This window comes from Sphaeramia orbicularis, chromosome 14, assembly GCF_902148855.1.
Source record: "Sphaeramia orbicularis chromosome 14, fSphaOr1.1, whole genome shotgun sequence".
NCBI classification, from domain to species: domain Eukaryota; kingdom Metazoa; phylum Chordata; class Actinopteri; order Kurtiformes; family Apogonidae; genus Sphaeramia; species Sphaeramia orbicularis.
The window spans coordinates 51,861,467-51,887,021 of NC_043970.1; the positions used below are offsets into that span (position 1 = coordinate 51,861,467).

Genomic DNA, 25,555 nt, shown 5'->3' on the forward strand with positions numbered 1-25,555 from the left:
TCGGCGTTTGAGGTTGTTCTCGCCCACTTGAAAGCCGGTTCAGATCAGAGACAAATCCACACTTGAAGCTGAAGGAATGCCGCATGAGCAGATCAATACGGTGTGGGTCCTCGCCAAAAGCGGCGCTATCATCCTACGAAGCAGGATGCTGACTCCTCTGAAGTTCCCCCTGAGCTCTAATCTTTTACGTCAGACGTACAATGAGGCAGCGCCACTGTCCAACAGTTCAATTAATGCAGGACTTCACTCTGTATGCAGTAGATTTACATCTGCAGTCGACGGATAAGCAAATACATTCAGCTCCGAGTGGTTGTTGGTTTAAGGTTTTAATTCACATTTTTATTCAGAACAGTCTCTCAACATGTTTCACAGGACGTCATGGTTTACAGTGTACAACTGTTCTTTTTTTATTGTAACAAAGGGCTGTTGATATTGCTCACAGAAAAAGAAAAAAAAGGGTAAACTGTGAATCTCTGTTGCATGTATATCATATAAATACAGACTTTCTAGTGCAATACAAAACAGAGGAGTAATAATTAGTGTAATTAGTGTAAATTAGTGTAGTGTTTTTCATGGCCACCCTACTTTTGCATAATAATACTAAGAATAGTAATAAAGATTATATGTAAACAAACAAATATACATTTACTTACACGCACACATGTACCTACATACAAACATGACTGTGGATTTGCCCATTTTGATTGATTGTATTTATTTCGAATGTCAAAACAGAAGAAAATAAATAAACAAAAACACTTAACATAAGACATATAATACACATTCAAAAAGGAGTGAGAAGAAGTACAATTTATAAACTCCCACCCCTTCTCCTTATATAATTAATAACAATAATAACCTTCCTAGTCTAAACATATCTATATTATATACCATAATATGACTGATATTTACTGTTAAATAATTTGGTTTCTAGCTTTATATTAACATGAACAAATATAATTTACATTAACACATAATGCAATAACACATATATGTAAATACATATTCATACACAGATCTATACACACACATGTACACATACATACACATATACCTACACACACACACACACACACACACATATATATTACACCCACATACACACCTATACAAACATATACCTATACATACACATACTTGTACATCTTTAGAATACCCAGTGATCCCCCTCCCCTCCCTCATCCCTGTACCTCTGAAAAACTGGGTCTTTGTACCTCCTTTTAAATTCTTTCATGCTTGGACATTCTTTAACTCTATATTAAATCTGTTCCACAGTCTCACCCCGCTGACAGAAACACTAAAACCCTTCCTAGTCGTGCGTATTAAGTCAATTTTAAAGTTAATTTTCCCCCTTAAATTATAACCCCCCTCATGAATACTGAATAATTTCTGTGTATTTGTTGGTAAAAGATTATTTTTAGCTTTGTACATTATTTGAGCTGTTTGATCGTCCACAGTGTCTGTGAACTTGAGTAACTTTGTAAGAATAATGAGTTTGTGTGTTCCTGGTAGCCAACGCTGTGAATGATCCCATGATGTGTACACATGCAGAAAAAGGAGTAATAATAATAAAATAAATAAGTAAGGGGGCTGTCAAAATTAACACAGATTAATCCATCATCATGATTAATCTGATTAAAAATTTTAACCCCATTAACCCACCTCCAGTGCAGAATGACTCTGAACGTCTCTGCCAGTGCATATGGGTCAGTTTTTCCAAGTAGAGTTAGCATCACACATGAACTAAAGGTCAGCTGATCCAGTAGAGACAGGCAGCAGAACCAGCCCATAAAGATGGACGACACTAAACAACACGTTGACCCTCTGGATGGAAATATGAGGACAAAAAAAAACCAATATGGAACCGTCGACCGACATAAAGTATTATATACACTCTGCAGGAAGGAGTTTTCTTTTCACCGAAGCACTTCCATCTTAAAATACCAAATAAACGCAAAGTATACGTTAGTCGGGATTCTGCTGGCACTTCGGCTAATGTGTCACCCAGCTTGTGACAAACATGTTAAGTGCATCTATATTCCCTTCTTTCTTGAGTCTGTTCACTCATGCAAAATGAAATGCGATTAATATGGATTAAAAATGAATATTTAATCGTGATTAATCAAAATTAATCCCTGAGATAAATCTTATTGAGGGAAGAGAGTTAGTACCATCTTCTATGTTCAGTCAAAGTCAGATTTGCTAAAGTTACATATATGTGTGTATTGGCAAGAATCTGGCGATATAATGCAAAGTCACAATACTATGATCACGATACCATATATCACGATATATCATGATACTGTTAAAAAAGCGATTTTTTGTTTGTTTCTTTTTTTTAATGATTATTTCCTTGAAGAATTGAATTATACCAGAAATCTGCACAAATACTAAACACATTTTTATTTGATCACAACAGGATCTAATGTTATATCACAAAATGTTCCTGTGTTCAAACTGAAATTCTGTTTTACAGACATTACAGTTTAAGATCCTGTTCAAATGTTCATATTCTATGAGTTCAGAACGAACATCAGAACATTCCCAACAAAGGAACTAACATTATTTAATAAGAGTGTTAAATAATAATAAATAAAATAAAAACAAAAAAGAAAAATAAAAAAAAATAAAATGAACCTCCACAATATCTGCATTTGAATAAATACCTAAAAATATCGATACAGTACTTTTAAATATTGATACAGTATTGTGAAATGAAATATCACGATATATTGCAGAACTGGTATTTTCTTACACCCCTAGTTACAAATGTAATCCAGTGTGCCCAGTAACTTTTAAATTTATCTTGTTCAAGTCGTAAAGAAAATGTGAGTTTCTCAGGCACAGCTATCCAGTTTTCGAGTGTAGGAGCTTCAGTGGACGTCCATCTCCTGGTGAGAGCGTTGGTACTTGCTATCAATAGGACATTAAACATACATTTATATGAGGAACCCAAGACAGCGTCTGGTTTTGAGCCCAAATACACTTTCAAATTTGAGAGGAATTTGAACTTTAAATGTCTTTTCCGTTGTATCTTTGATTTGCTTGCAGTGTTGGTTTAAGGTTGAAGGTAATTTATTTTAGAGCGATTGCTTTTTAATAGTCTCAGCTCTTTTTCCTCCCATCTGTACAAGAAAAGTAGCAACGGAACAGAAAACAGTAGTGATGGACTTTTGGCTCTTTGAAGGGAGTCGTTCACTGAAAAGAGTCGTTCAAAAGACTGGCTCTTTTATGTTTTTGGCATTATTTTGAAACGCCAATGTTTTAATGACTAAATAGGCTACATGTGATGATTGACATTACATTTTAAAGGTGTTTAATTGGCGCGACAGTAAATATTATCTTACCGTAAAAAAGAATAGTTAGTTCAAATGTGTGGGCTAAATACATGACATGAGAGGTGACATTAGGCAAATGATGGAATTTGACCAAAAACATCACGGTACATTATGTGGACTAGTCTGTAGCCTAAAAATGAAGAAGAAAATAAAACATTTTCTTATGAAATAACATTTTATACTCAAAACAAGAACAATAAATGTGTGTAAACATACAGAAAAAAATTGTACAAAACACAACAGTGATTAATCACAGCAATTCCTTAAATACCTGAACTATAGTGACATTCTCAGAACAAGAACAGAATGTTGGTAAACATACAGAAAAAAATGCACAAAACACAAAAGCGACTTATCATTGCAGTTACTTAAATACCTAAACAACTGTAGTGCATTTTCCCTCAGAACAAGAACAATAAATGTGTGTAAACTCTTTTTTTTCTGTTTGAACATTCTCCTCCTGCCCAATGCCTCCCAGTGACGCTAAATTGACAGGCAATCGGGCACTCCCTCCTGAAAAAAAATAAAAAATAAAAAAAAATGAACGGCTCTTTACAAAGACTCGGTTCCCGTCGTTCATTTCAAAGAGCCATTCAAAAGATTCGATTCGTTTGTGAACGTCACATCACTAGAAAACAGGACGCTTTAGCCGATTGAGATCATTTACCAGGTTGTTAATTTGGTCAAATGGGTCCAGTTTGTGTCATATGTGGGTCATAAAAACTAGACTATAGACCAGGGGCGTCAAAATCATGTTAGTCCAAGTTCAACATACGACCCAATTTGATCTCTAGCAGGTCAGATGAGTAAAATAATAACATAATAACCTATAAACAATGACAACTTCAAATTTTTCCCTTTGTGTTGAAAGTGAAAGTGTTTACATCTATAAACTATCCTTTCATGCAAAATGTGAATAATATGAACCTAAAACTTCATGAGAAAAACAAGTGCCATTTTGACAATATTATGCCTTAACGTGTCGTTTACGCACATGTGTTACATTAGAAAAGAAACACCTGACTTCAACGTGTCCACATACTTTTGTCCACAGTGTATTTCATTGTGTTGCCGTACATCAGTCAGATTTACCTAAATGACACTGAAGTTTCCGCCTACACTTGATGGGATCAGATTTCCTGCAGGCTGTAAATCAGATCCGTTTATGTAGAAAATGGAATGTCTGCTACATTTTTCATTTGATGCGATGATGACTCTCATCTTTCCCTGCGTTTTCACTCGTGTCCTGTTGACGATGCCAATTAAAATCAGCACGACGCCTCAACCCTGTGCATCTTTTTTTTTTTTTTAACCTAAGAAAGTATAAGATGAGTCATAGTAAACTTCCCCAGCTGGAAGTTTTCACAGTTTTAGCATCCATTTATTTCACTCTTTTAAGGAAGGATTTAGAGATAATGGCGGAGGAGAGCACCAAAAATAACAGAGGATGTTCTTTAAAGGTTATTGTACATGTGACTTATACCCAAAGGATGCAGGAAAAGAAGGGGTTTATTGTTAGATGCAGCAATAAACAAGTCACCACTTTAATTAAATTATGTTCTGTAAAAAAATACACTGAACTATGAAGAATATGCTCTTAAAAACATACTCCAAAAAGCAGTGAAACAGTCTTTATTCTTGTATTTTATAAACTCAGTATGGAAGAGTAACAAATAATAGCAAATATTAAAAAATACACGAAAAACACATGTAAGCTGAAAGGAACATTAGAACATCACTTTTAAAATATTAGACCAACATAACAAGACTTTATTATTTTTGTATTTTCTAAATGTTTTGTTGTTATGTAGAAAATCAAGAATAATGAAGTTACCATATTTGGTTCCTTCCCCATAAGTGGCAAAAAAAAAATACAAGAAGTAAACATAAAAACATACAAGAAAAACACATGTAAGGTGAAAAGAACATGTATTTTAGAACATTAGAACATCACTTCTAAAATATTAAACCAACATAATAAGACTTTATTACTTTTGTGAATATTTTCTAAATGTTTTGTTATGTAGAAAATAAAGGATAATGAAGTTACCATATTTGGTTCCTTCCTCATAAGTGGCAAAAAAATAAAAAAAATAAAAATACAAGAAGTAAATATAAAAACATACAAGAAAAACACATGAAAGGTGAAAAGAACATGTATTTTAGAACATTAGAACATCACTTCTAAAATATTAAACCAACATAATAAGACTTTATTACTTTTGTGAATATTTTCTAAATGTTTTGTTGTTATGTAGAAAATCAAGGATAATGAAGTTACCATATTTGGTTCCTTTCCCATAAGTGGCAAAAAATAATACAAGAAGTACATATAAAAACATACAAGAAAAACACATGTAAGGTGAAAGGAACATGTATTTTAGAACATTAGAACTTCACTTTTAGAGCATTCCAACAACATAAGTGCTGATCCAGACCCCTGACCACATCCACCTGATCCCTTTGACCCTTACAGACCCTGTAGACCACATTGGACCTTATAGACCCTGTAGACCACATTGGACCTGACAGACCCTGTAGACCACATTGGACCTTACAGACCCTGTAGACCACATTGGACCTTACAGACCCTGTAGACCACATTGGACCTTATAGACCCTGTAGACCACATTGGACCTGAGGTTGTTGACTTACTGTCCTGACTGGAACTGTTCCTGTCACGGTCTTGTAATGTACTTGGAAATTACCAAAAATAGTCACTTGGCTGATAAAGGGTTAATGCTGCTCTAAACCAGGACAGACTTTGTTTGTTGTGCAAGTGCAGTCAAATTGAAAGTAGAGGTATATTTTTTGTTTTCCTGAGGATAGAGGGGCTGTACTGGTTTGTTGTTGTAAATTGTCCTATTTCTGTTGATTTCCTCCTGTTGATGATGATGATGATGATGATGATGATGATGATGATGATGATGATGATGATGATGATGATGATGACGACGGAAACTCGAGTCGTGCTCCAGGAAATTTTGTGGCAGATTGTATTTGTCGAGCTTTGAGGAGAAGACAAGCGGGTTTTGTTTGGAACATAATTTGTGGTTTTGCGATGAAATATTGTGAGCGCTGCAGCTTTGTTTTTGTGTCTTCGGGGCTGTGTTCATGAAGCCAATAAAAGAATCAATCAATCAAATATCAATCACGTACTTCAGCTCTCTGAACGCCTTCGGCTCGAGGCTGATAAGGTAAACGTTGCATCTCTTCAAACATCATGAACATGAATAATCTCTACGTTTTACCGACTCTTCCACTGTTGAAAAAATAATGAACGGATACATTTTACTGGAATCAGAATCAGAATACTTGATTAATCTCAGGGGGAATTATTGTGATTGACAGATGCTCCATTCAAGTCTAATAAAAAGCAGCAGGAAAGAACAATACAAGAAGAACAAATATACTAATATACAATAAAAAATAATGCAGTCTACTGTCGTGTAAAATTTACAACCGTAAGTGGGAGACATCTCTGCTCTCTTTGACGCTCCTCTTCAGTTGTATTTATGTCTGTCCTCCATCTATGTAGTGGAACTTTGTCGACTAACAGTCACACAGAGCCAAAGACAAACTCAGAGATCCAGCAGAATTCACATATAGTGTTTATTCATCCACAAAATAAACACTGAGTTGACATCTGCAGAAACAACTGACTTTTTCGCTCTGGGAGACCACTTTTATACCATCAAAAGTAGGTTGGGTTTAGCTACAAACCATACCCATTTTTTATCATATTTTGAGCATTAATCTTGTCACGTCGGAAACCCCCCTCTCAGCTTGTCCCCGATAGGGTGAGGTTTCTTTGGTGTCGGTCAGGATTGGTCAAACATATATAAATATGTAACTTTTTCCCGGAAAATGTTCGGCACTTCCCAGAATGTTCAAAAATTTCTACTCATGTGTGCTTCTTTTGCACACCACTTTTTCCGGAACCTTCCATGAGCTCACATGTTCATTCTGCCCGCCCCATTTTGTAACTTTGCATAAATTCACATGTTCCTTCAATGACTGCACATTTTTGTTCTTTTTTTGGGTCTCCCAGGAAAAAAGACAACCACTTTGTTACAACCATCACATTGTACTGAAATTTAACTTATGGCATGCAAATGAATACTTTTGTTTATAAAATGAATACTTTTGTTTATAAAATGAATACTTTGATTAAAATGCTGGTTTTTTTGACACCACACTACTCTTCAGGTATACTAACCCTCCGGTATCCCGTCCACCAAGGCCCTTACTAAGCACCAAGTGTGCCTTTTTGGCACCTCCTCGACAAACCATGATGTAGTTTTACAGGCTGTCATCATGTGGATTAACCTACCGCTGTATTTACTGTCAACTTCCGCATTTGTTTTTCGTAAAACAGCAGGTCACAGAGACAACTCTCTGACCAGTCAGAGGTCTGCAGTGTTTACACAGTGTCTCCTTTTAGTATCTGGTCCCCAGTCCTGGAACCTCAGCAGAGGTGATGCCAAAAAACTAGTACCGGGTACCAGATTCCAGGTCCTTTTTCGTCATGGAAACGCAAAAAGGTCAAGTCGAGTCGAGTCGGTAACACGTCGTGGAAACGCATCATAAACCACCTTTTCCATCATGTCCTGTCTTGTTTTTTTTCCTGCGTTTCAGAGGTGTTAAAGTAATCTGATGTCACTTGAGGGTAAATCAAAGGCCGCTCCATTAGCCGTGACACAGACTTGTTGTTTCCCGCTTTGATCGTGAGAATAATTGGATTACATTAATTACACGCCCAACAGAAGCTCGTAGTGACGCTCTGCAGTCGTGTTGCATTGATGTTTGATTGCGCTGATTGCCGTGCGCCTCCGGCTGCAGATCTGAATTCTACCGTCAGAAAGCTGCCATTACGATATGGCCGTGTAAGCATCTCGACATAATTATTAGACTTTGATTACCATCATATTTAGGGAGTTGATACTGGGAGAAGATGTGCATTTTGATGAATGTTGATTGCCTTTGGGGAGCAAGCTCATAATTATTTACTCCGTCAACAAATCCACTATGCGAAGCCGTCTGAAAGTGGAGAATATTAACTGAAGCAGCAGCTTGATCCAATTATTCTCAAACTCCATGAAGAGGTCGTAATTACATTATAGTGTGACTGTAGTAAAAACTGAAACGGCAGCCTCGTGGTGGTTCTTCAGGAAGCAGACGACGGGCTTCTGTCTGTTCTTTAACCCATAAAGACCAAAACATCTACTGATCTAAAATGTTTGAGTGTTGAGCCTCTAATCCTGTCAATCCATGGAAATAATTGGAGTAAATTAGAGTCTGTCATCTTTTCATGGTGCATGTCTGACTGTTTGTATTAGTTTAGTTCATTGGTGTTAAACCCACCCACCCATGGGTCCAATCCGGCCCACGGGATGAAAATATAAAAATTACACTGAGGATGTTAATTATTTTAGATCAGGTTCCACATACACAACAATATGAACTCAAATGGGTCAGACCAGTAAAGTACTAACATAACAACCTATAAATAATAACAACTACAAATATTTTTCTTTCTTTTAAGTCTAAAAAAGTAAAATTACATGAAAGTGTTTACATTTATAAACCATCCTTTCACAAAAAATGTAAATAATCTGAACAAATATGAACAAAATAAAAAAATAAAATAAATAAAATAAACGGAAATTACCAAAAATTGTCTCTTATTTAAATAACATATGGAGTTTTACATAGGACTGTATGTGGGATTTCTATCATATCTATTAACTGGTTAATTGTACTTCAAGGTTTTTAACCTAAATAAGTTTTCTGATGAACCTATAAAAACCCAAACATCCACCACCGACCAAAAGCATCTACTGATCTAAACTGTCTAATACCTGCTGATCCACTAATCCTGTCAGTACATGTAAATAATTGATATAAAATACAGTTCTTCATCTTTTCATGGTCATCAGATATGACCCATTTGGACGTTCAGAGGCTCCGTAGTTACCGTGGAAACAGTCATCTTCTACAACATTGATTCCCCAGTAAAACCCATGGAGTTGGATCAATGACAGTGGATGGACACACTCTTTTTTTTGTTGGTTTTTTTGTTCCATTAATGATATATGTTCCTGAAAAAGTCCCTTTCTCTTCAGTTTTCTCTGTTTCTGATATAACCATCAACTTCAGTCTCTTTTATGAACATCTACATGATCAGTAAATTTAATATAGTAAAATACCTGATTTTAACTGAAAAACACAAAATAGAGAAGAAAATATTATAATAAATGATGTTTAATATGGTATGGTATTTATTAAAGTTCTATCTAATCTAAAATAATATAATACAGTTTGATTAGGTTCATACTGTCTACTGAAAATATCAAGAGTTTCCTTTCTGTTTTCAGACAGATAGAAAAAGTTGTTTTTTTCCTTGACATGTTTCAGTTCCAACCTGTAGCCTTCCTCAGACGGTCACTTGTTGTTACTGTGGCGTGTCATTGTCAGCTGTTTTATCCAGGTTCACCAGACGAACATTAAGGAACATCAAGTGACCCTTCTGAGGAAGGCAACAGGTTAGAACCAAAACATGTCAAGGTAAAAATCAACTTTTTCCATCTGTCTGACAAAAAAGAAAAGGAAATTATAATATAATATAATATAATAAAATATAATTTAAAACAACTTAATATACTATAGCACATGCAAGGTTATTATCGTTAACGAAAACTAACGAAATGACGAAAACTAGAATTGAAAAAACATTTTCATTAACTGAAATAAATAAAAACTATAATTAAAAGAAAAAAATGATAACTAACTGAAACTGTATTGTGTGTTTACAAAACTAACTAAAATATATAAAAATTATGGATAAAATTCCCTTCGTTTTTGTCTTTGTCAATGTCGGATTGATACGAAATCGTTTTGTTTCGCTCTTGCAATTTTAGCAAGCGGCACCATACGACACTTTTTGGTCCGTCACTTGTGTTCACTTGTGGTTTCCAGTCGTCTTCTGGTCCCCACTCTACCTGGAAACATGGAGACTAAAGTTGGGAGAAAGCAGCAGAGTCCTGTCTGGGATTGATTTGAATACGACGACAGAGAAGAAGAGAAAAGAGACGACTAAACTAAAATCAATGCTAAATCTAAACTAAAACTAAGCATTTAGAAAATAATGAAAACCAATAAAAACTAGCAAACTTGCTCTAAAAACAAATTAAAACTAACTGAATTACAGAAAAAAGTCAAAACTAAATAAAACTAAACTAGAATGAAAAATCCAAAACTATTAGAACCTTGAACACGTATCCCTAAACTAAATGAATGAGGCTGTTTGTAAAATAAGAACAGCAGAATGTTCACGTATTTGTGTTCAAAGTACCTGTAGTGTTTATTATGTTCCCTGGATGGTCTGGATGTTCAGTCTCTTTTTTAACAGACTGTGGATGTTTATACCAGTATTTTTTGTGTGTGTTTGTGGCTGATAGTTGGCAGTTCATTCATGGTAGACAGTGACTGATCAGATTAGATAACACTGACAGCTTTCCTCTTTGTAAAACTAGTCCCAAAAGCTTCAAAACACAGGTTTTGTTTTTTGTTTTTGTTTTTTGTGAAGAACCCTAACCGTTCTAATGTCACGTAGTCCTAATGCAGGGATTTAGAAACATATTTCAGCACAAAACAACCTTATTGCAGAAGCCAACGCTGCTGTAGGAGCGAACTCTCTCCTGGTGGAGTGTGAAATGCATGGCTGGCACAGTGTTATCCAGTACTCATTAACGCTTTCGCTGAAATGTTAGACTTCGCACCATTTGTACTTGTAAACATCTTCACGGAGGAAGGCTGTAATTTCAGACACCCACATATTAAATTCTTCAGCTATCTTTGATTTGTCTTGTAATAACCAGCTTTTCTCCAGAGCCTGCTGCCTGTTCAAACACTGTTCTCTAACTCATCAATAAGACATGATTTCAGAAATACAGATTCCATGTTGCTGGATGTATGTTTCATCAGTCGGTTAAATGCGGGTCAGAGGTCAGATGCATCGTGCTTTTGTATTTTGTGAATCAACAAGATGCAGCTGCGGCAGAACATTTCAAGGTTGGTTTTATATTTGACATTTTTAATAGAATTTCTTCAGTGTTGTCAACTACAGCCGTGGAAGTCCTTCATTTCTTCTCAAACGTTCAAATCTTTTCTTTCAACTTTTAATGTCTGTCATTTTAACCCTTTAACCCCTGACGTGTCTCTGGTGAGCGTTCATGAATGTATGATTTACTTTAAATATTCATAAAAATTCAACAGGAACATTTTCTAAACATGCTGACAGAATAGACCTTCCACAGACATCTGAGCATGCTCAGTGCGCCCCAGTCAGTGAGACCGACCCGCTAAAAAAGTTTTCTTTTTTACACTCCTCTTCTTATCTTTTTTTTTTTTTTTTGCTTTTGCTGGTGTTTGTAGTGTTGTCGTGATTTTCCTTTATGTTTTTGCTTCTGTTCTGACCATGTAACTGCTTTATGGAGTTCAACCAGGTGTTAAAAAGCAGCTGGACTGATACTGGACCCAAATTCAAATACTTGTTGCTTATTTAATTTTTTTTTCTTTTCACTTCATTTTAGTCAAGTTTTTTATGCAAATTTTTTTCATGTTATTACCTCCGCCAAGGAGGTTCTGTTTTTGTCGGCGTTGGTCTGTCTGTCTGTCTGTCTGTGTGCAAGGTAACTGAAAAAGTTATGGACGGATTTGGATGAAAATTTCAGGAAATGTTGATACTGGCACAAGGAACAAATGATGAAATTTTGGTGGTGATTGGGGGTGGGGGGTGGGGGCACTGATCTGCCTTGGCGGAGGTCTGTGCTGTCTTTTCTAGAAAAGCACTCGTAGAGCGCAGACCTCCACCAAGGCAGATCAGTGCCCCCCCCCACCCCCAATCACCACCAAAATTTCATAATTTGTTCCTTGTTCTTGTAGATACTCCAGCGATAAGGTGCTATACTGAAAAAATTTGAAAATGACCCTTAAGGATGTTCAAAAAGTGCTTGAATTTGACCTTGAAGAATGTGTACAAACCCTGTATTTTATGGACTAGCGGCATTGTACCCGTGGTGCCTTGTACGATAGTGCCCTCCTGTGGTGCAACAGTGGCATTGTACCCGTACGCCCTCCCGTGCTGCAACAAACATTGATCACATATCGATGGCTCACGGGGACACGGGTCGGGATGGAAACCTGCATTATATAGTAGGATTCAGGCAAAAGATCCAAGTAGGGACTCACTGGTCTCCAGTCTCAGGGTCTGATCTCATGATTTTAAGAATTTCCTCTGAATTTTCTCACCAGAAGTAGCTCTTTTTAATAATTTTTAATCTTTGGAATATTCATGAGTAAACTTCCTGAACAGATTGATCCAGTGACTTTGACTGTCATTTATTCATCAGCGCAGATTATTTTTTTTTAATCCTCCTCAAACTGTCAACACCAAGTTAAAAAAAAAAAAAAAACATGCAAACCCAGTGATAAGCAAATGGCTCTTTCAGAGATAGAGTTGTTCCAGCAAAAAGCCACTAATTACCTCTCAGATAATTTCACCGGCTGTGTTCTGCTTCACAGTGTTGTCATGGCGTACACGCCGGCATCACAACAGACAGCTTAAGGAACTATTAATTGAACCAGAGACAAAAGATTTGCATTTTAATAGCACACCTACACGTCTTTCTGTATGTGGCACTTCTCAAACTGCATCGCCGTCCCATTAATCACTTATCTGTCAGATGATGAATGGCATTTCTCAAAACCTCCACACGTACAGCGGTACAGCGATGGCGGCAGAATACTGATGGACTTACAGCACGATTTAGAACAAAGTAGTTCAGGGACCACATACAGCCCAACTTCATGTCAACTGGTTCAATAAAATAAAATAAAATAGAATTAAAATAGAATTCTAACCTATAAATAATGTCAACTCCAAACTTTTCTCTATGTTTGAGTGAAATTATGAAAAAGTTTAAATCTACAAACTCCTTTAACCCTTTCATGCATACTGGTCACTACAGTGGACAGCTATTGTCCATCTGTTCTCCTGCATATTCATGGATTTTGTTGTTTTAGTTCCATATCGGCCGACACAGTGAATACTTATGCATCATCACAAACACTGACGTTCATACCATTACTGTAACTTTGCTGTTCTAGATAAACCTGATCTGCAGTAACATGGCTGAGTGTAAATCAATTGCTAATTATTAGGCTATTAGACCGTAATTAACAGTTTTTTTGAACAAAAAGGATTTTTTTTTTTTTTGCATATTATCACCATGACTTGAGTAACAACTAGTATTAGAGTATGTTAAAATTTGAGAAAATGGCATTAACGGCATTAAAAATGTTTTTATTTCATATTTTTCACACAGTATATCCCTTTCTGATGATGGGTTTTAGCTGAGTGGTCATTTTTGCAACTTCATGAAAAATAGGTTCATACGATTTTTTTTTTTTCATTATTGTTTTTTTATGTATTTTTAAAAATTTTTTAAATATTTTTAATTTCATTTATTTTTTTAAATTTATTTTTCAGAAGAAAATTTTCAATCACATTGTTTTTGTCATGCCTAAAGAGGAATAAAAACACTCAGGAAAAAAATTTGATGAAGGTTCTCATAATTCGTGCATGAAAGGGTTAATATTTTTGGTGTGGGCCTCTCGGCCTTTTTTTTTTGTCAGTATACCCCTCGATGTGCGCTTTGTCAGTCACCAGCTCTATACTGAACTGACCTCACATGTGTGGACATGCCCATCTGTGCTTGTTTTGTTTTTGTGCAGGTAAACTGGATAACGAGGCCAAATGAGAACCCCAAAAAGCTCACATGACTGGGAGAGGAGCTGGCTGACAGTGCACTTAGGGTTTCAGTTTTGGCTCTAATTTCTGCTTTATTATTTCATTTTTATAACTGGGTGGAAATCGACCCTAACAAAACAAAGGTCATAATTTCAACCAGAGCATTTTATAATTTAGTGAAAACATTTTTTTTTTTATTATTTTGTTGAAATAGAGGTTCCTTACAAAAATAAAAAGCCTTGATGCAATAAACAAATTTTATGTGGTTCTTTTATGCATTTAAAATCTTAAATGGGTCGGTGCTGACCCTAACACAAGAGGAAGGTTAACATTAAAAAAAGCAACAAAAAAAAACCCCAAATATAAACAAAATAAAGAATAACAAGAACAAAACTTAACAAACATGAGAGAAACATGAACAGAAATGAAAAAAAAAAACAAAACAAAAGCCAACAAATATGATCAAATTATGCAAAAACAAAACACGCACAAAAAAACTCGAGAAATATTTAACAAATTTGACAAACTCATCCCACGAGCAGGTTTGATCCCTTTGAAATCCTCTGATTGAATCTTTTGACACCCCTGATTTAGAAAACTGCGTTTTGTCTCAGTCCGATCATCAAAAGTCATGTGAGGCCAAAACATGAAGACCTTATGAGGACTTACAGCAGATGCATCCATACAAGTGTTGTGCTTCTTCAGGACATAAATACATTCAGAGGAAATGCGCCCGAAGCTACAATGAGTCTATTTATTATCGCATTATTTCAGTGGGTTCGTCAGATCATAACGCCGCTAATACCATCGGTCATGAATGGTTGTTTATACTCGACATCTAATCTGAATCCAGGATCAAACCCTGAAGAAAGACTCCATTTGAGTAACAGTCCAAGCTCTGAGCACGTGGACGTTCTCTGGTCACAGCTGAAACCTCTGCATCGGAGTCCATGAATCGAACAAGCAACTGTTTATTTTCTAACAAATGGTCCGAACTGGGCAACACTGAACCCTCACGTACAGTTTGGAGGTTTTTATTGCTGCTTTTACACAATCACCAAACCAGAAAAACATGTTAGATGTCTAGCAAAAACAAAGAATTCTCTGAAAGTCTTATCAAAGCACAGATTGTATAAAACAAGGGCCACATTCAACGTAATATGATCTCAAATAGGTCAGAGCAGTAAAATAATAACAGAGAAAAAGTTCAAATTATGTTAACCCTTGTTGAGCCGCATTATGTAATAAATTCCCATTATGTAATAAAAGTTCAAAATGTAATAAGAATGTCACGTCATCTTGTAATAAAGCCACATTATGTAATAAACTGACGCATTTTGTAATAAACTACGTCAACGCATTATGTAGTAAATTTTTTCACATTATGTAGTAAGTTATTACAATTTGAGAAATTTATTACAAAATGCACTTGACACATTTTTATTTTCAGGAAAATGTAATGTGCTAAATTAATCTTTACACTGTGTGGTTAAAGTTCTGATTCCATTACCTGTAGCTCCTGTGACTAATTTCTTCTAAATTGCTCTGAAATTATATTAATTTGGATTGTTATTACCTAATGAACCATGTTATTACATTTTTTTTTAATAAAAATGTGTCAGGGGGGCCCACTGATCTGCCTTGGTGGAGGTCTGCGCTCTCCAAGTGCTTCTAGTTTGGATTGCACTAAAACAAAGAAAAAAATTTGGAGTCATCATTATTTACAAGTAGGGATGTAACGATTACCGGTATAACGATAAACGGCGGTAAAATTGCCAATGGTTTAGTATTACCGTTTAAATTCTAATTATCATGATAACCATGTTTGATTACCGCACTTTTAGGGGAAAAAAACTCTATGTACAGATCTGCTTTTATGTCAAATATTTGAGTATAGTTTTAATTTATTACAATTTTAATTGTCTATACCTAATATTTGGAACCAATATTCACTTTTAAAGTCTTTGAAAAGGTTCGTTAAGCATCTGTGTGTTATTTATGCAATAAATTATATACATTTTTCAAATCAGGTTTTATATATTTTTTGTGTTTTTTGTCCTTTTGTGTTGATATAGTAGGTTAAAGAGAAAAAATAATAGATTGTTGATATAAATGTTGTGCTGAAAAAAAAGATCCCAAACATGGGTATAGTAAACATTCATTTATATAGTATATAAAGGCAAAATGAAAAGTACTGAAAAATGGACAAAATGGACTCAGACCACTAAGGGTTAATATTTGAATGTTTTTGCAACAGAAGGTACATTGTGTCAATTATTTTATTTTATTTATTTATTTATTTTTTTTAATACAACTTAGTTAAATTATTTCAGAGTTTGCATCAGTACTTTTTCAACATTTTGAGCACAATTTCAACAATGCCACGATAATGATAACCATGATAATTTTGGTCACAGTAACAGTGATATGAAATTTTCATATCGTTACATCCCTATTTACAAGTTATTAGGCTGTTATTTCACTGGTTCGGCCCACTTCAGATCAATTTGGGCTAAATGTGGCCCCTGAACTAAAATTAGTTTGACACCCCTGTAGGGATGTAACGATTACCAGTATAATAATAAACCGCGGTGAAATTCCCCAAGGTTAGTATTACCGTTTAAATTCTAATTATCATGATAACCATGTTTGCTTAAAGCACTTTGAACACAAACTTGATATGGAAAATGGTCCAACAATGGTGATAAGGTGCCATCTTTAAAGCACATTTGTATGTTTGGCATTCACTGTGTTAGACTCATGTTCGTTCAGGTTCCACATTTAGACCAGTATGAGCTAAAGTGGATCAGAATCAGTCAAATAAGAACAGAATGAACTAGAAATAATGATAAATACAAATGTTTCTCACACCATTACACTAAAAATACACTAAAGTATACAAAAATATGCAAAAATACACGAAAAATATACTAAACTGCGCTAAAAATATGCAAAAATACACTAAAATATACAAAAAATATGGAAAAATACACTTAAAACATACTAAAGTACACAAAAAATATGCAAAAATACACTAAAGTGTACAAAAAATATGCAAAAATACACTAAAAACATACTAAAGTATACTAAAAATAAGGAAAAATACACTAAAGTATACAACAATATGCAAAAATACATCAAAAATATACTAAACTACACTAAAAAGTATGCAAAAATACACTAAAATATAAAAAAATATGGAAAAATGCACTAAAAACATACTAAAGTACACAAAAAAATATGCAAAAATACACTAAAGTGTACAAAAAAAATGTAAAAATACACTAAAAACATACTAAAGTACACTAAAAATAAGCAAAAATACACTAAGGTATACAAAAATATGCAAAAATGCACTAAAATATACTAAACTACACTAAAAAATATGCAAAAATTCACTAAAATATAAAAAAATATGGAAAAATACAGTAAAAACATACTAAAGTACAAAAAAAATGCAAAAGTACACTAAAGTGTACAAAAAATATGCAAAAATATACTAAAAATATACAAAACTACACTAAAAATATGTAAAAAAAATACACTAAAATATACAAAAAATATAGAAAAATACACTAAAAACATATTAAAGTACACAAAAATATGCAAAAATACACTAAGGTGTACAAAAAATATGCAAAAATACACTAAAAACATACTAAAGTATACTTAAAATAAGCAAAAATACACTAAAGTATACAAAAATATGCAAAAATACACAAAAAATATACTAAAGTAAACAAAAAATATGCAAAGACACACTAAAAACATACTAAAGTAGACAAAAGATGTGCAAAAATACACATAAATACGTATCTTTCATGCACATTTGTATGTTTGATGTTTACATGTTAATATTTGAATGTTTCTGCGACAGAAAGTACATTGTGCCGATTATTTTGTTTTTTGTTTTGTTTTTTTTCAAATTATGTCAGTGTGCGTATTAGTACTTTCTGAACATTTTGACCACATTTCAACAATGCCGCGATAATAATGATAACTGTGATAATTTTGGCCACAATAACTGTGATATGACATTTTCCTCCCTACAGCCCAGATGCAGTGTATGAGTTCTGTCAGGAAGTGAACAGAAGTGTGCTTACTGTCTTATTGACTACTGGACCATGTGACCACAGCTGTTTACGCCGCAGATAAACAAACCCCACGTTATGCTTGGCTCTCTCAGTTTTTCAAGTCCTGCTTCATCTCGGAGCCAGAATTCCATTTGTGGGGCTGTGACATTTTTTATGTGATTTATTCTATTGTCCCCGTCCTCCGGCCATGGCCGCCCCTCCGCCTCATCCCCTTGCCGTCAGCTTTGACAATCCCGGCCTTTGTTTTTGCAATGAGAAGCAGCATTCTTTCAGAGGGATGACCTCCGCTGTCTCCGCAGGGGCTGGCACTGAGGACGCGACCCGACCCGAGGATTGGATAGCAGCCGCCGGACGCCAGGACCCGACGGGACCCAACGGGACAGTCGTCATCCCAACCCAACTCTGCTGCCCACATGCCGGGTTTATCCTGGACCAGGACGTCACAGGCCCGGGCCCGATAAACCCAGGAGGTAGAGTCGTTATCTGTTTCTGTAAGTAACGATCACAGCTTTTCTCACAGATGTAACGCAGTCGTGGAGATTATTAATGTGTGAACAGGAGTCTGAACAGAAGAACAGTAGAATATTTAATCAGCTTCAACACTTCAGCTGTTTGTCTTTATCTGGGCATCGTGAAAACGTGGTCACCGCTGAGCACCACTGAGTCCAAAAATATTATAATTAACATGCATTTACAAGTGTCTTCAATGCATCCTGTACAATATTTAATGTAAACAAATTAATTCTACAGGAAAAATACAGCCAAACTTGTTAAATGCGTAAATATTTCACAAAAAATTGATTCAGATTTTATATCTGCTGAATGCCTTCAAAAATGTATTATGTATTTTTTAATTTAAGTAGCCTACATTTTAAAGTTTTTCAAGTAATCTTTTTTCTCTATTTTTTTCCCTTTTTTTTCTATCTTTTCTTCTCTTTAGATAAAAAATCAAATAAAAATAAAATAAAATAAAAACATAAATAAGTAAAAAGAGAAGTAAAGAGAAGTTTTTCAAGTAATCTAAACCTGTTTGTGTCACTTCATTAGCACTGTTTGACTAAAGTATCATTAAACTTTTATGTTATTTCATGAAATAAAAGGCACAAAAAGAGTAGAATATTCTAAACTTGTGACTTAAAAATGAACAAAATGTGTCCATTTCATTATAAAAGCCATTCAGTAACACATAACAATAATTCAGCTGTTTGTCTTTATCTGTGCATCATGAAAACGTGGTCACCGCTGAGCACCACTGAGTCCAAAAATATCCCATTTAACATGCATTTACAAGTGTCTTCAATGCATCGTGTACAATATTTAATCCAAACAAATTAATTCTACAGAAAAAATACTGTCAAACTTGTTGAATATGTGTAAATACTTCATAAACAATTGGTTCAGTTTTTATATCTACTGAGCGCCTGCACAAAATGTATTCGATTTTTTAAAATAAAAGTATATTTTAAAGTTTTCCAAGAAATCTAAACCTGTTTGTGTCACTTCATTAGCACTGTTTAACTAAAGTATCATTAAACTTTTGTTATTTCACAAAATAAAAGGCACAAAAACAGCATGACATTCTAAATAACTGACTTAAAAATGAACAAACTGTGTCCATGTCATTATAAAAGACATTCAGTAACACGCAACAATAATTCAGCTTTTTGTCTTTATCTGTGCATTGTAAAAATGTAGTCACTGCTTCATAACGAGTTGTAAAATATTATAATTAACATGCATTTACAAGTGTCCTCAGTGCATCCTGTATAATATTTAATGTAAACAAATTAATTCTACAGGAAAAATACAGTCAAACTTGTTGAATATGTGTAAAAAACGTTTGTAAATAACATTTTGTGTCGTATTCAATAATATATTCATATTTTATGTTTACTGAATGCCTGCGCAAAATGTATTACAATCTTTTTATTAAGAGCAAAATGAATCAGTTTCACTCTAAAATCCATTCAGTAGCATTATAATATTTAACATCGTAAACAATTCAGTTGTTTGTCTTGATCTGTGCATTGAAAAAAGTCTGACCACTGAGAAATAAAATAATAAATAAAAACTAAAGACATTTCATATAAACACTTTTCAGTTACACCTGTTTAAAATTTAGTCCATAAATTATTCATTCAACTTAATATTATATATATATATATATATATATATATATATATATATATATATATATATATATGTGTGTGTGTGTGTGTGTGTGTGTGTGTGTGTGTGTGTGTGTGTGTGTGTGTGTGTGTGTGTGTGTGTGCATGAATAAGTGTGCAAAATATTATGTGTAATTATAATTATGTGGTTATGAGGAGGAATTATACTGTCTGAGTAGTAGTAGTAGTAGTTGTTGTTGTAGTTGTAGTACTTGTAGTAGTAGTAGTAGAAGTAGTAGTTGTAATAGTAGTAGCAGTAGTTGTAGTAGTAGTAGTAGTAGTAGTTGTTGTTGTAGTTGTAGTACTTGTAGTAGTAGTAGTAGTAGTAGAAGTAGTAGTTGTAATAGTAGTAGCAGTAGTTGTAGTAGTAGTAGTAGTAGTTGTTGTTGTTGTTGTTGTAGTTGTAGTAGAAGTAGTAGTAGGTAGTAGTAGTAGTAGTAGTAGTTGTAATAGTAGTAGCAGCAGTAGTTGTTGTTGTAGTAGTAGTAGTAGTAGTTGTTGTAGTTGTAGTAGTAGTAGCAGTAGTAGAAGTAGTAGTAGGTAGTAATAGTAGTGGTAGTAGCAGTAGTAGTAGCAGTAGTTGTTATAGTAGTAGTAGTAGGAGTAGTAGTAGGTAGTAGTAGTAGTAGCAGCGGTAGCAGTAGTTTAGTAGTAGTAGTAGTAGTAGTAGTAGTAGTAGTAGCAGTAGTTGTTGTTGTACTAGTAGTAGTAGTAGTAGTAGTAGTAGTAGTAGTAGTAGTAGAAGAAGTCTACTTTTACTCTGACTACTTCTATAGTTCTATTCCATTTGGAGTAACATTAGAATGACTTTATTGTTGGTTTGTATAAATACAACCAAAGTCCATTCAGCTGATACTTCCATGTCATTTTGTGTCCTCTTTCACAGTTGACATGTTTTCATGTATGTGCATGGATGTAAAAGTCGTTGTTTCCGTGTGTGTTCATTAGGTTGAAGGGTTTCATAGGTTCTGCAGCTCCATCAGTGACAGGCTGTTGTGTCCACAGTGTGTGCAGTAGAGGACAGTACAGCAGCTCTGTCCTGCAGCTGTCAGCCTCCACAGCACAAACTGCAACAAACAATTCTGAGCAATAAACACATGTAGAATCTGGATACATGTCTATATGTAGAATTCTGTGTGTATAGGTGTACGTGTCCAACCTGTGGCATGTTCAGCATGTGCACAGCTGTAAATAGTGTTTAGAGCTTTTTGGATTTGTCTTTATTTTTGATTTTGCTTTTTTTTTACTCTTGTGTGCTTTGTTCATACTCCACTATCACTGCTGGAAATCTGGAATTTCCCCTGTGTGGGACGAAAAAAGGACTATCTTATCTTATCTTATCTTATCTTATCTTATCTTATCTTATCTTATCTTATCTTATCTTATCTTATCTTATCTTATCTTATCTTATCTTATCTTGTCTTATCTTATCTTATCTTATCTTATCTTATCTTATCTTTTCTTATCTTATCTTATCTTATCTTTTCTTATCTTATCTTTTCTTTTCTTTTCTTATCTTATCTTTTCTTATCTTATCTTTTCTTTTCTTATCTTATCTTATCTTATCTTATCTTATCTTATCTTATCTTATCTTATCTTTTCTTATCTTATCTTATCTTTTCTTATCTTATCTTATCTTTTCTTATCTTATCTTATCTTTTCTTATCTTATCTTTTCTTTTCTTTTCTTATCTTATCTTATCTTATCTTATCTTATCTTATCTTATCTTATCTTATCTTTTCTTTTCTTTTCTTTTCTTATCTTATCCTATCTTACCTTATTTTATATTACCTTACCTAACCTTATCTTATCTTATCTTATCTTATCTTATCTTATCATATCTTATCATATCTTATCTTTCTAACTTTTCATTCTTTGCGTCATCTGGGTCACTAACTAAAGACAACTTTTCATTATTATTTTTCTTTTTTGATATCGGGTGAGTTTTCCAGGTGCATTAGGAGTATAATTTATGGACCAGTTTTAGTATTTAGGAGAAGAAAAGCTGAAGAGTAGGATGAAAGCTTGCATGACGTTGACTCCTGGTTCTGTTTTTCGTCTTTTCTTTGGCTCTAATTAGCCTGTGGTGTTTCTAGAAGAAGGCTTTACGCCTGTAGTTTTCTTTTCTAAAACCCCGTGGGCTGAATTCAGACACAATCCAAAGGTTGCAGGACAGTGTCTGTTTCCCACCCGTCATTCTTTTCTTCTCCATCCTCGTTACCCTTCATTTGAAGAGTTTTCATCAGGCCGCTCGCCGCCTGCCTCGTAGCCTCCAGCGGCTCATGCCATTTGGCCGCCATTAGCATGGACAACATTAGTATGGATTTCCCAAGTGAGACCAGAATTAAAGAGACGTCTGATATCAGAGGGACCTATTTATAGTCTTCACAGGCTGGGACATATATTCAACCACATGTGAGGATGTTTGTTCGAGTGGTGCAGAGTGAGGACGGTGCCACCTTTGATCTGTTATCGGTGCCGACATCAGGTGTGTCATAGAGACCAAAGAGCGACTTCAGCCAGAGTAACTGAGTACATGTGAAGCTACTCTGATCAGATTTTATACGGTACAAACCAAGGTTATTATCATTAACGAAAACTAACGAAATGACGAAAACTAGAATTGTAAAAACATTTTCATTAACTGAAATAAATGAAAACTATAATTAAAAGAAAAAATGATAACTAACTGAAACTGTATTGTGTGTTTACAAAACTAACTAAAATATATAAAAATTATGGATAAAATTCCCTTCGTTTTTGTCTTTGTCAATGTCGGATTGATACAAAATCGTTTTGTTTCGCTCTTGCAATTTTAGCTAGCGGCACCATACGACACTTTTTGGTCCGTCACTTGTGTTCACCTGTGGTTTCCAGTCGTCTTCTGGTCCCCACTCTACCTGGAAACATGGAGACTAAAGCAGCAGAGTCCTGTCTGGGATTTATTTGAATACGACGACAGAGAAGAAGAGAAAAGAGACGACTAAACTAAACTTAATACTAAAACTAAACTAAAACTAAGCATTTAGAAAAAAAAATGAAAACTAATAAAAACTAGCAAACCTGCTCTAAAAACCAATTAAAAGTAACTGAATTAGAGAAAAAAAAAGTCAAAACTAAATAAAACTAAACTATAATGAATAATCCAAAAGGGTCATTCCATATGAAATCAACAGATTTTAAGAAAATTTCCCACCTGACCCTCTCAGATTTTTCTCAGTTTTTACATACTTCTAGTACATTATATATGATGGGAGAATCCAAAATTTCAAGGCTTAATTGTAAATAGTTCCAAAGTTTTAAACATTTGAAGTAGGTAGGGGTACCCTAAAATTGTGACCAAAATTGTAACTTGAAATTTTCATCTATTTTCAGGCTTCTATAACTTCTGAACCAGCGCTAGAGGTCTGAAATTTTCAGAATCATTTCACAGGACTCTATAGTTCTAAGAAATGTGAAAATATTTACATAAAATTAATAATTGCATGTTACAGAGAATGACAAAGTTGAGATTTTATCCATCGTGAACTTCTAAAATGCTACTTTTGGCCACTCATTACACAAAAACTAATCATCATATTCATTAGAAATTTGATGTGCTATATCTGGTCTACTTATAGCACATCAAATTTCTAATGAAGATGATGATTAGTTTTTGTGTAATGAGTGGCCAAAAGTAGCATTTTAGAAGTTTGCGATGGATAAAATCTCAACTTTGTCATTCTCTGTAACATGCAGTTATTAATTCTAAGTAAATATTGTCACATTTCTTAGGACTATAGATTCCTGTGAAATGATTCTGAAAATTTCAGACCTCTAGCTCTTGTTCAGAAGTTATAGAAGCCTGAAAATAGATGAAAATTTCAAGTTACAATTTTGGTCGCTGTTTTCAGGTACCCCTACCTACTTCAAATGGTCAGAACTTTGGAACTATTTACAATTAAGCCTTGAAATTTTGGATTTTCCCATCATATATAATGTACTAGAAGTATGTAAAAATTTAGAAAAATCTGAGAGGGTCAGGTGGGGACCACTTCATGAAATTACATGGAATGACCCCAAACTATTAGAACCTGTTTGGGAGTGGAACATGTCGGTTGTCTGCAGAGTTAGTAGCGGTGTCGTCTGGAGAACGCTAACGAAGCGTTGTTCACAAATAGATGCAAGCTTGCACTGCGGTCAGAGGAAAATATTCCAGTGGGGGTAAATCTGTATCGATCACTTTTATGAGGGTCGTTATTGGACCTGGTGGGTGTAAAAACTGTCGGCTGGTTTGTTGGATGCTTAAATCGACTTTATTGTTCAGCGCTTTCATACAGTAAAACTGTGACATTAACAGCTGATGAAAACAATGCTGCATTGTCCACGTGGATCCAAAGGAATTCCTCCATGAACAAAGGGTTAGAAAATCTGTTTTAGCTTCAGAAACACAGGAAGAACAAGTGTGGATGTGTTACACCAGCCACTAAAATACAGCAATTCATATGTACACTATATGGACAAAAGTATTGGGACATGTTGAATTCAGGTGTTTCTTTTCTAACAGGGGTCTGGGATACAAAACAATAATGACTAATGTCAGAATATAGTTTTATATTGAGATAAATATCATTGCATTGGTTAGTTTGGTTTAAATTATCCTTACTTCCAAAATGCCTCAGAAATGGTTTTGACTTAATTTCTCCCAATATTGATTTTCTTTTTTTTTTTAATCCATGACCATGATTTCAAATGTTCTACCTCTAAAATTAATATTAATAATATTGATGGTTTTTTTGGGGTTTTTTTGTATCTCAAATCCTCATGAACAGGAGACATGATGTAGACATGAGGTGTCCCAATATTTTTGTCTATATAGTTTATAAACATCAATATTTCCTTAAAGTTTAATGGGAAAGATTTTTCTTCCTCAGTGAAACGTGAAGAAAGTAGATGGTTAGTAGATGGTTTAAATTATCTTTGCTTCCAAAATACCTCATTTATGTTTTTACTTCAAACATGGATTTAGTTTTTTTTTTTAGGTTTTTTTTATTTATTTATTTATTTTTATCCATGACTATGATTTTAAATGTTCTACCTCTAAATTTCTAAAAATATTTTTTATTTCATTTCATTTATTCTGATCCCCATTAGAAAGTGAAA

At 34.3% G+C, this 25,555-nt stretch overlaps 1 protein-coding gene across 3 annotated transcripts in view; it reads left to right on the top strand.

Annotated features, from left to right (window-relative positions):
• Nucleotides 1-18,500: 18,500 nt before the first annotated feature.
• The window catches only part of b3gat1b (beta-1,3-glucuronyltransferase 1 (glucuronosyltransferase P) b), a 30,220-nt gene continuing 23,165 nt past the window's right edge, over nt 18,501-25,555 (top strand). For 2 of the 3 annotated variants that reach the window (XM_030153401.1, XM_030153400.1), the window contains exon 1: nt 18,501-18,736. The gene's annotated coding sequence lies outside the window, so the exon portion shown is untranslated. The remainder of the gene's footprint in view (nt 18,737-25,555) is intronic. The other variant, XM_030153398.1, reaches the window with a different exon arrangement.